The sequence below is a fragment of the Palaemon carinicauda genome, chromosome 29 (genome assembly GCF_036898095.1).
Source record: "Palaemon carinicauda isolate YSFRI2023 chromosome 29, ASM3689809v2, whole genome shotgun sequence".
Taxonomy (NCBI): domain Eukaryota; kingdom Metazoa; phylum Arthropoda; class Malacostraca; order Decapoda; family Palaemonidae; genus Palaemon; species Palaemon carinicauda.
In genome coordinates this window covers 85269567-85282066 of record NC_090753.1, presented here as the reverse complement: position 1 = coordinate 85282066, position 12500 = coordinate 85269567, and the positions used below count along the sequence as shown (strand labels likewise).

General features: G+C 32.3%; 1 long non-coding RNA gene across 1 annotated transcript in view; it reads left to right on the top strand.

The window, feature by feature from the left end:
- The window catches only part of LOC137622302 (uncharacterized), a 333069-nt gene that overhangs the window by 190686 nt on the left and 129883 nt on the right, over positions 1-12500 (top strand). The window lies entirely within an intron of this gene.

Sequence of the window (12500 nt, the reverse complement as noted above, 5' to 3'; positions counted from 1 at the left end):
TATATATATATATATATATATACTGTATATATATATATATATATATATATATATATATATATATATATATATATATATGTACACACATATATATATATATATATATATATATATATATATATATATATGTATATATATATATATGTGTGTGTGTGTGTGTGTAATTGTAATGAGGTATATGTTAAATATACATATATATATATTGAATTACTGTATGTACTGTATATACTATAAATGTAATAATGTATATTTATGTTCATTAAATATAGATTATATATATATATATATATATATATATATACATAATATATATATATATATATACATATATATATATAAATATATATATATATATATATATATATATATATATATATATATATATATTTATATATGTGTATATATATTTATATATATATATATATATATATATATATATATATAAGGGGGGAATATTAAGATTTTAAGGGTAGATTAATTATTATAATTTTAGGTAATATTTGTTTGTCGTGGAACATGCCATATCCGAAATAATTTTTAAACATAGTTCTACCTTCGAATATCTTATCCATTTAGAAACTATTTCTTTTTATCTATAGAATAAACTAATCTTTAAAGAATATCTAGCAATCGAAATAGGATTAAAAGTCCTTCCAAGACTATGTAGGAAAGGTATTATCCTTTGTCGAGTATCCTGTATGTTTAGCTAATGTCATTGTATTCAATCATATATTCTATCCAGAACAATTTAAGTCGTATGGAGAAGGAATCGTGAGATAAATATAAAGATAATCTATATTATTTTCTTTAATAATCTTTATTAAGGATTAAGGAATGGCAGTGTCCTTTTTACTATTGAAACATTATTTTCATTGGCCTGGAATTCCTATTATATCACCAATACCTTTATCCACGAATCATTTTTTATTGTCCCTTTTTCATTGTCCTGGAATTCCTTTGTTTTTAGAAACTTTATCATTATAGGGAAAGACCTCTTTTTCATTGTCCTGGAATTCCTTTGTCTATAGAAACTTTATCACTCTAGGGATGAATCCCTTTTTCATTGTCCTGGAATTCCTCTTTTTTATAGAAACTTGATCATTCTAGGGAAATGCCTCTTTTTCATTTCCCTGGAATTCCTTTGTCTATAGGAATTTTATCATTCTATGGAAAGGATCTTTTTCTTTCTTTTTCCTGGAATTCTTTTGTCAATAGAAATTTTATCATTCTAGGGAAAGAACCCTTTTTCATTTTCCTGGAATTCCTTTGTCTATAGAAATTTTATCATTCTAGGGAAAGAACCCTTTTTCATTGTCCTGGAATTCCTTTGTCTATAGGAATTTTATCATTCTAGGAAAAGAACCCTTTTTCATTGTCCTGGAATTCCTTTGTCTATAGGAATTTTATTATTCTAGGGAAAGAACCCTTTTTCATTTTCCTGAAATTCCTTTGTCTATAGGAATTTTATCATTCTATAGAAAGGACCTTTTTCTTTCTTTTTTCCGGGAATTCCTTTGTCTATAGAAATTTAATCATTCTAGGGAAAGAACCCTTTTTCATTTTCCTGGAATTCCTTTGTCTATAGAAATTTTATCATTCTAGGAAAAGAACCCTTTTTCATTGTCCTGGAATTCCTTTGTCTATAGGAATTTTATTATTCTAGGGAAAGAACCCTTTTTCATTTTCCTGAAATTCCTTTGTCTATAGGAATTTTATCATTCTATAGAAAGGACCTTTTTCTTTCTTTTTTCCGGGAATTCCTTTGTCTATAGAAATTTTATCATTCTAGGGAAAGAACCCTTTTTCATTTTCCTGGAATTCCTTTGTCTATAGAAATTTTATCATTCTAGGAAAAGAACCCTTTTTCATTGTCCTGGAATTCCTTTGTCTATAGGAATTTTATTATTCTAGGGAAAGAACCCTTTTTCATTTTCCTGAAATTCCTTTGTCTATAGGAATTTTATCATTCTATAGAAAGGACCTTTTTCTTTCTTTTTTCCGGGAATTCCTTTGTCTATAGAAATTTTATCATTCTAGGGAAAGAACCCTTTTTCATTTTCCTGAAATTCCTTTGTCTATAGGAATTTTATCATTCTATAGAAAGGACCTTTTTCTTTCTTTTTTCCGGGAATTCCTTAGTCTATAGAAATTTTATCATTCTAGGGAAAGAACCCTTTTTCATTTTCCTGGAATTCCTTTGTCTATAGAAATTTTATCATTCTAGGAAAAGAACCCTTTTTCATTGTCCTGGAATTCCTTTGTCTATAGGAATTTTATCATTCTAGGGAAAGAAGCCTTTTTCATTGTCCTGGAATTCCTTTGTCTATAGGAATTTTATTATTCTAGGGAAAGAACCCTTTTTCATTTTCCTGAAATTCCTTTGTCTATAGGAATTTTATCATTCTATAGAAAGGACCTTTTTCTTTCTTTTTTCCGGGAATTCCTTTGTCTATAGAAATTTTATCATTCTAGGGAAGGAACCCTTTTTCATTGTCCTGGAATTCCTTTGTCTATAGAAATTTTATCATTCTAGGAAAAGAACCCTTTTTCATTGTCCTGGAATTCCTTTGTCTTTGGTAATTTTATCATTCTAGGGAAAGAACCCTTTTTCATTGTCCTGGAATTCTTTTGTCAATAGAAATTTTATCATTCTAGGGAAAGAACCCTTTTCCATTTTCCTGGAATTCCTTTGTCTATAGAAATTTTAAAATTCTAGGGAAGGAACCCTTTTTCATTGTCCTGGAATTCCTTTGTCTATAGAAATTTTATCATTCTAGGGAAAGAAACCTTTTTTATTGTCCTGGAATTCCTTTGTCTATAGGAATTTTATCCTTCTAGGGAAAGAACCCTTTTTCATTGTCCTGGAATTCCTTTGTCTATAGGAATTTTATCATCCTAGGGAAAGAAACCTTTTTTATTGTCCTGGAATTCCTTTGTCTATAGGAATTTTATCCTTCTAGGGAAAGAACCCTTTTTCATTGTCCTGGAATTCCTTTGTCTATAGGAATTTTATCATTCTTGGGATAAAACCCTTTTTCATTGTCCTGGAATTCCTTTGTCTATAGAAATTTTATCATTCTAGGAAAAGAACCCTTTGTCATTGTCCTGGAATTCCTTTGTCTTTGGTAATTTTATCATTCTAGGGAAAGAACCCTTTTTCATTTTCCTGGAATTCTTTTGTCAATAGAAATTTTATCATTCTAGGGAAAGAACCCTTTTCCATTTTCCTGGAATTCCTTTGTCTATAGAAATTTTAAAATTCTAGGGAAGGAACCCTTTTTCATTGTCCTGGAATTCCTTTGTCTATAGAAATTTTATCATTCTAGGGAAAGAAACCTTTTTCATTGTCCTGGAATTCCTTTGTCTAAAGGAATTTTATCATTCTAGGGAAAGAACCCTTTTTCCATTGTCCTGGAATTCCTTTTTCTATAGGAATTTAATCATTCTAGGGAAAGAACCTTTTTTCATTGTCCTGGAATTCCTTTGTCTATAGGAATTTTATCATTCTAGGAAAAGAACCCTTTTTCATTTTCCTGGAATTCCTTTGTCTTTGGTAATTTTATCATTCTAGGGAAAGAACCCTTTTTCATTGTCCTGGAATTCCCTTTTCTATAGGAATTTAATCATTCTAGGGAAAGAACCTTTTTCCATTGTCCTTGAATTCCTTTTTCTATAGGAATTTAATCATTCTAGGGAAAGAACCTTTTTTCATTGTCCTGGAATTCCTTTGTCTGTAGGAATTTTATCATTCATGGGATAAAACCCTTTTTCATTGTCCTGGAATTCCTTTGTCTATAGAATTTTTATCATTCTGGGAAAAGAACCCTTTTTCATTGTCCTGGAATTCCTTTGTCTATAGAAATTTTATCATTCTAGGAAAAGAACCCTTTTTCATTTTCCTGGAATTCCTTTGTCTTTGGTAATTTTATCATTCTAGGGAAAGAACCCTTTTTCATTGTCCTGGAATTCCCTTTTCTATAGGAATTTAATCATTCTAGGGAAAGAACCTTTTTCCATTGTCCTTGAATTCCTTTTTCTATAGGAATTTAATCATTCTAGGGAAAGAACCTTTTTTCATTGTCCTGGAATTCCTTTGTCTATAGGAATTTTATCATTCTTGGGATAAAACCCTTTTTCATTGTCCTGGAATTCCTTTGTCTATAGAATTTTTATCATTCTAGGGAAAGAATCTTTTTCCATTGTCCTGGAATTACTTTGTCTATAGAATTTTTTATCATTCTAGGGAAAGAACCCTTTTTCATTGTCCTGGAATTCCTTTGTCTATTGGAATTTTATCATTCTATGGAAAGGATCTTTTTCTTTCTTTTTCCTGGAATTCTTTTGTCAATAGAAATTTTATCATTCTAGGGAAAGAACCCTTTTTCATTTTCCTGGAATTCCTTTGTCTATAGAATTTTTATCATTCTAGGGAAAGGATCTTTTTCCATTTTCCTGGAATTACTTTGTCTATAGAATTTTTTTATCATTCTAGGGAAAGAACCCTTTTTCATTGTCCTGGAATTCCTTTGTCTATAGGAATTTTATCATTCTATGGAAAGGATCTTTTTCTTTCTTTTTCCTGGAATTCTTTTGTCAATAGAAATTTTATCATTCTAGGGAAAGAACCCTTTTTCATTTTCCTGGAATTCCTTTGTCTATAGAATTTTTATCATTCTAGGGAAAGGATCTTTTTCCATTTTCCTGGAATTACTTTGTCTATAGAATTTTTTATCATTCTAGGGAAAGAACCCTTTTTCATTGTCCTGGAATTCCTTTGTCTATAGGAATTTTATCATTCTATGGAAAGGATCTTTTTCTTTCTTTTTCCTGGAATTCTTTTGTCAATAGAAATTTTATCATTCTAGGGAAAGAACCCTTTTTCATTTTCCTGGAATTCCTTTGTCTATAGAATTTTTATCATTCTAGGGAAAGGATCTTTTTCCATTTTCCTGGAATTACTTTGTCTATAGAATTTTTTTATCATTCTAGGGAAAGAACCCTTTTTCATTGTCCTGGAATTCCTTTGTCTATTGGAATTTTATCATTCTATGGAAAGAACCTTTTTTTTCTTTTGCCTGGAATTCTTATGTCTATAGAAATCTTATCATTCTAGAAAAAGGACCCTTTTTCATTGTCCTGGATTTCCTTTGTCTATAGGAATTTTATCATTCTAAGGAAAGAACCCTTTATCATTTTCCTGGAATTCCTTTGTCTATAGAATTTTTATCATTCAAGGGAAAGAACCCTTTTTCATTTTCCTGGAATTCCTTTGTCTATAGAATTTTTATCATTCTAGAGAAAGAACCCTTTTTCATTGTCCTGGAATTCCTTTGTCTATAGGAATTTAATCATTCTAGGGAAAGAACCTTTTTCCATTGTCCTTGAATTCCTTTTTCTATAGGAATTTAATCATTCTAGGGAAAGAACCTTTTTTCATTGTCCTGGAATTCCTTTGTCTATAGGAATTTTATCATTCTTGGGATAAAACCCTTTTTCATTGTCCTGGAATTCCTTTGTCTATAGAATTTTTATCATTCTAGGGAAAGAATCTTTTTCCATTGTCCTGGAATTACTTTGTCTATAGAATTTTTTATCATTCTAGGGAAGCAACCCTTTTTCATTTTCCTGGAATTCCTTTGTCTATAGAATTTTTATCATTTTAGGGAAAGGATCTTTTTCCATTTTCCTGGAATTACTTTGTCTATAGAATTTTTTTATCATTCTAGGGAAAGAACCCTTTTTCATTTTCCTGGAATTCCTTTGTCTATTGGAATTTTATCATTCTATGGAAAGAACCTTTTTTTTCTTTTGCCTGGAATTCTTATGTCTATAGAAATCTTATCATTCTAGAAAAAGGACCCTTTTTCATTGTCCTGGATTTCCTTTGTCTATAGGAATTTTATCATTCTAAGGAAAGAACCCTTTATCATTTTCCTGGAATTCCTTTGTCTATAGAATTTTTATCATTCAAGGGAAAGAACCCTTTTCCATTTTCCTGGAATTCTTTTGTCTATAGGAATTTTTTCATTCAAGGGAAAGAACCCTTTTTCATTTTCCTGGAATTCCTTTGTCTATAGAATTTTTATCATTCTAGAGAAAGAACCCTTTTTCATTGTCCTGGAATTCCTTTGTCTATAGAATTTTTATCATTCTAGAGAAAGAACCCTTTTTCCATTTTCCTGGAATTCCTTTGTCTATAGGAATTTTATCATTCTAGGGAAAGAACCCCTTTTTTTTCCTGGAATTCCTTTGTTTATAGAAATTTTATCATTCTAGGGAAAGAATTTTTTTCCATTTTCCTGGAATTACTTTGTCTATAGAATTTTTATCATTCTAGGGAAAGGAGCCTTTTTATTGTTTTGGAACTGCTTTGTCTATAGAAATTTTATCATTCTTGGGATAAAACCCTTTTTCATTGTCATGGAATTCCTTTGTCTATAGAAATTTTATCATTCTATTGAAATAACCCTTTTTCATTTTTCTGGAATTCCTGTCTATAGAAATCTTATCATTCAAGAGAAATAACCCTTTTTCATTTTTCTGGAATTCCTGTCTATAGAAATCTTATCATTCAAGAGAAATAACCCTTTTTCATTTTTCTGGAATTCCTGTCTATAGAAATCTTATCATTCAAGAGAAATAACCCTTTTTCATTGTCCTGGATTTCCTTTTATCAATAGAAATTTTATCATTCTAGGGAAAGGGCCCTTCTTCATTGTCCAGGAATTCCTTTGTCTATAGAAATTTTATCATTCTATTGAAATAACCCTTTTTCATTGCCCTGGAATTCCTTTGTCTATAGAATTTTTATCATTCTAGGGAAAGACCCCTTTTTCATTGTCCTGGATCTTGGTCATTCCATGGTAAATTTCATTTTTTCATTGCTCTTTTAGGAGAAGGACACTCCAAGATCAAACCATCGTTTTCTAGTCTTAGGTAGTGCCATAGCCTCTGTACCATGGTCTTCCACTGTCTGGGGTAGAGTTATCTTTTGTTTTAGGGTATAATCAGTGACATAATTATATCTGTTTCCTTATTTCCTTTCCTCACTGGGCTATTTTTCCTGTTGGAGCCCTTGGACTTATCGCATCATGCTTATCCAACTAGGGCTTGTATAATAAAAGCAATAAAAATTCTTTTGACCATAGAAACTTAACCATGCTTGAAGAAATTCCCTTTCATTTTCATTTTTTGGATTCTTATTGTTTTACCACTGGGTCTCTTCACAAAGTAAATTTTCTGTTAGATACACCAACATGTGAAAATACCCTTTATTTAATAGCAATTGCAATGCACCTATCAAAACCAAAGCAACAAATGGTACGGGCATTGTAACTTGCTTGACTTAGATTGGCATCATGCGAGAATCCTTTTAGTGGAAAAAAAGTTTGGTGGCTCATAGCTTCTGTACCATGGTCTTTCACTGTCCTTTGTTTGAGTTCTCTTGCTTGAGGGTACGCTTAGGCACACTATTCTATCTTAGTTCTCTTCCTCCTGTTTTATTAAAGTTTCTATAGTTTATATAGGATATATTTATTTTAATGCTGTTACTGTTCTTAGAATATTTTATTTTTCCTTGTTTCCTTTCCTCACTGGGCTATTTTGCCTGTTGGAGCCCCTGGGCTTATAGTATTCTGCTTTTCCAAGTACGGTTGTAGCTTATCAAGCAATAATAATAATAATAATAATAATATTGGAAACGTCCCTGCCTGGAGATCTGCTAGAATGGTGCACGTGACCCGCTCAAGCTCTATAGTTTCTTGTAGTGTCTGCAACCTCACTATCCTTCTGAGGTAAGGGTGGGAGTTTAGGGAGAGCCTATAAGCCTACCTGTTGAGTCATCAGCAACCATTGCCTGGCTCTCCCTGGTCCTAGGGAATTTTCATTTCTATTGGGCATTGTCATTGTTCCTTGCCTCTGCCATTTATAAGCGACCTTTAAATCCTCGCCCAAGCCCCCTCTCCACCCAAGCTAGGACCAGGGATGGCTAGGCAATGGCATCTGATGACACAGTAGGTAGCCTTATAGGCTCCCTCAAACCCCTATTCAGAGCTCACAAGGATGGTAAGGTTGCAGACACTGCAAGAAACTATCGAGCTTGAGCCAGTCTCGAACCCCAGTTCGGCAGATTGCTAAGCAGGGGCGTTCCACTATTGTCATTTTTTTTTTTTAGTGAGGCAGATTTGCACCGACTCGCAGGGGTGCCCATTTTGCTCGGAAAAGTTTCCTGATCGCTGATTGGTCGGAAGTATACGGACAAAAATACTTCCGACCAATCAGCTATCAGGGAACTTCTCCGAACTATAAGGGCACCTGTGCGAGTCGGTGCAAATCTGCTTCACTAAAAAAAATTGACTATAGGCTACCCAAATCCCAAATATTAAGTTGAGCAAAACTGATTATCACCTGATAAATTAGTAGAATTAGTAATATTATCAAGTGTTGTTCCTCTTGTAAAATTATCGTTATTACAAATGGTCATATCTAGCTGGAAAAAGCATTGTAAATTCGTCTTTATGATCTGGTCTTCAAATAAAGCTGCAATTTAAGTAATAAAGTCATTAAATTATATAGATTTTGGGAGTTTGGTTGTAAAAAATTGTAGGTTTATATGATGAAGTTGTAGTTTCATAAGATAAAGTTGTAGTTTTGTAAGATGAAGTTATAGTTTTATAAGATTAAATTGTAGGTTTACGAGATTGTGTAATTTTATAAGATAAAGTTGTAGGTTTATAGGATAATGTTGTAGTTTTATAAGATGAAGTTGTAGTTTAATAAGATAAAGTTGTAGGTTTATGAGATAATGTTGTAGTTTTATAAGATAAAGTTGTAGGTTCATGAGATAATGTTGTAGTTTTATAAGATAAAGTTGTAGGTTTATAGGATAATGTTGTAGTTTTATAAGATGAAGTTGTAGTTTAATAAGATAAAGTTGTAGGTTTATGAGATAATGTTGTAGTTTTATAAGATAAAGTTGTAGGTTCATGAGATAATGTTGTAGTTTTATAAGATAAAGTTGTAGGTTTATGAGATAATGTTGTAGTTTTAAAAGATAAAGCTGTAGGTTTATGAGATAATGTAGTTTTAAAAGATAAAGTTGTAGGTTTATAAGATAATGTTATAGTTTTATAAGATGAAGTTGTAGTTTTATAAGATTAAGTTGTAGGTTCATGAGATAATGTTGTAGTTTTATAAGATGAAGTTGTAGTTTTATAAGATGAAGTTGTAGTTTCATAAGATAAAGTTGTAGCTTTATGAGATAGTTTTAATTCTATAATATGAAGTTGTAGTTTTATAAGATGAAGTTGTAGTTTTACAAGATAGAGTTGTAGTTTCGTGAAATAAAGTTGTAGTTATTAACATATGAGGATACAGTTATGTAAGATGTGGTCATCGATTCTGAGATAAAGTTAAAGAATATACAGAATTATTTTTGAGTTATATCAAATAAAGTTATTTTAACAAATAAATTCAGAATATTTCAGGATAGAAGTATACAGTAGAATGCAAGATAATGATTTTTTAAGTTAAAATTTTTACTAAAAATCTATAGTTGTTTTATAAAATTAAATCTATTTTAAAGCAAGGATAAAAATTTCTTGATAATTACAATATAAAGAGATAAGGTTTACAGTTTCATAAGATGTAGATTTTACGTTTGTTAAGGAACATGGGCATAATATTATTGTTATCAATTGAATTGTAAACGTATATCATCATTATTATTACTTGCTAAGCTACAACCCTAGTTGGAAAAGCAAGATGCTATAAGCCCAGGGGCCCCAAGAGGGAAAATAGCCCAGTGAGGAAAGGAAACAAGGAAAAATAAAATCTTTTCAGAACAATAACATTAAAATAAATATTTCCTATACAACCTATAAAAACTTAACAAAAACAAAACAAATGAAAGAAAAATAAGATAGATTAGTGTGCCCGAGTGTACCCTCAAGCAAGAGAACTCTAATCAAAGACAGTGAAAGACCATGGCACAGAGGCTATAGCGCTACTCAAGACTAGAGAACAATGGTTTGATTTTGGAGTGTCCTTTTAGAAGAGCTGGTTACCATAGCTAAAGAGTCTATTCTAACCTTACAAAGAGGAAAGTAACCACTCACAATTACAGTGCAATACTTATCCCCTTGGGCGAAGAAGAATTATTAGGTAATCTCAGTGTTGTCAGGTGTATGAGGACAGAGGAGAATCTGTAAAGAATAAGCCAGACTATTCGGTGTGTGTGTTGGCAAAGGGAAAGTGAACCGTAACCAGAGAGAAGGGTCCAATGTAATACTGTCTGGCTAATCAAAGGACCCCATAAGTCTCTAGAGGTAGTATTTTAACGGGTGGCTGGTGCCCTGGCCAACCTACTACCTTAAGGTAAAGTTTTTTGTTTTGTAAGATAAAGTTACTGTTTCTGAGATATTGTTTTAATCTTGAAAGGCAAAGATAAAGTTCATCTATATGAGATAACAGAGAATTACAGTTTTATGATAAAGTTTCAGATTTTTTTTTCAGATGAAGTTGAGGTTTTATCAAAATAATAAATTTTAAGGATAAGATTGATTTTATGTGATAAAATTAGTTTTATAATATAGAATTAGTTGTATAAGATGAAATTAGTTTTATAATATAGAATTAGTTGTATAAGATGAAATTGGTTTTATAATATAGAATTAGTTGTATAAGATGAAATTGGTTTTATAATATAGGACAAGATGTATAAGATGAATTAGTTGTATAAGATAAAGCATGTTTTATAAGACAAAATTAGTTTTATAAGATTAAGTTTGTTGTATAAGTTAAAAATACTTGTATTTTATAAAATTGCAGTTTTCTTTTCAGATGAAGTGGCAGTTTTTGAAGTTATTTTTCCAGAAAAGAATAATATAGAAAATTATCCCGAACATACTTTCCATAAATTCCATAAATGCTATAGTATGAATTTCATTGGTATCCCCTAATAGCATATCATCCAACTAATGGCTGTCTTATGTGGGTTATTTAAATACACCCAGTTGTGTACTGTTATTTATTCCATTACTGATTCGGGCAAAGCCTTCAGTGTCTAAAATGTTCATCTTTTGAAAAATTATATTTCAAAACGCGCTATTTCATCATCAAGAAATAAGGAAATGGGAGAGTACTCCGTTTTCTATTCGTGTCGTAGATCCGTTTTCTATAACAATGAAAGCGTATTTTCTTTTGTTCGTTTGTAAAACATTCACGTGTTCGTTTTCGTGAATCACTGACTTGAATAAACAGGGACGGAACCGGGTAATTTGCGAAGGCTTCAGAAGATAAGAACTCTATCCTGGTCAATAGAAATGTTATGTACGACTGGATTATTAGCCAAGTCTCCTTTATAGAAGTAGAGAGTGCATGTTGAACACGAAATAAAAACAAATGTGCAAGTTATTGGAATGCTGTTATGACCATTTACTTGGTAAACTATTATATCAAAAGGTACGAAGTTGTAAAATTGTTGGCCGATAGTACTTTTCGGTGGCTCCTTCAAGTGGAGAGAATGAATGAGGATTGAAAGGTTAAGAGAATTTATAATTCAAAAAGATGATATTTGGATCTAGAGAGCGCTCATTAGATGGCATGGCAGAGTTTGAAGAGAGAGGATTTACTCATGCTGGAAGCTGAATTGTCAGAGTAGAATAGAGTTACTTATGTTATCACGGATAGTATTAGGAACTGCTTCTTGCTTTCCTAAGAAGTGATGGCAAGAAGACGATGCAATATACCAATATAGAGTACCAGACTGGATACTGAGAATAATTCATGCTATTAGAATGGTTATAGAGGGAACACCAGAGGACAACTTTCATGTAAAGAAAGTCACCTATACATGTACAGTCAATAAGCAATGATATATGTTTTAATAGTTAAACTAGATACATAAGAAAGAAGCATAGTATTAATGTTAAGACTCCATGCACGAGGTTAGAGGGACGTCGGAGAGGGATGTCTCAGACGATGGTCAAGAAAGAGTCGACTTCCGGGGGAATGAAATCTGCTTTTTGGGGTTAAACTGAGACGACAAAGTATGAATTTACCTGTGTATAAGAGAGTCCCAATGTCCCTAGGAGGCCTGTCGGCGTCATCCTTAGGCCTGTGGGCTGGCGAGAGGCAAGGAGAAGCGGTTGAAGCCATGGCGGTGCAGCAACGATTGTCCATGATGCCACGAAAGATCCCAGGGGTTAAATTCGACCGAGGTGGGCGTCCGACGGAGAGTGAAAGGGGGCGGTCCTGCCGGCTTTTGCGTGGGAGGAGGAAGTGGTGGTGTTGCTGGAGATCGAGGGAGGAAGGTGGTGGTGGTGGTGAAGAAGGTGGGTTGCAAGACAGACCGGCACCACCAACAATGAATTGGGGCAACTGCTTGGGGGGTAGACGAGAGGAGGAGGGTTTGACAACTGCTTCTGCTGCTGCTGTTACTGTTACTGCTGGGGCTTCTACTCCTACTGCTCTTACTTCTGCTGCTGCCGTTTTTCCCTCCT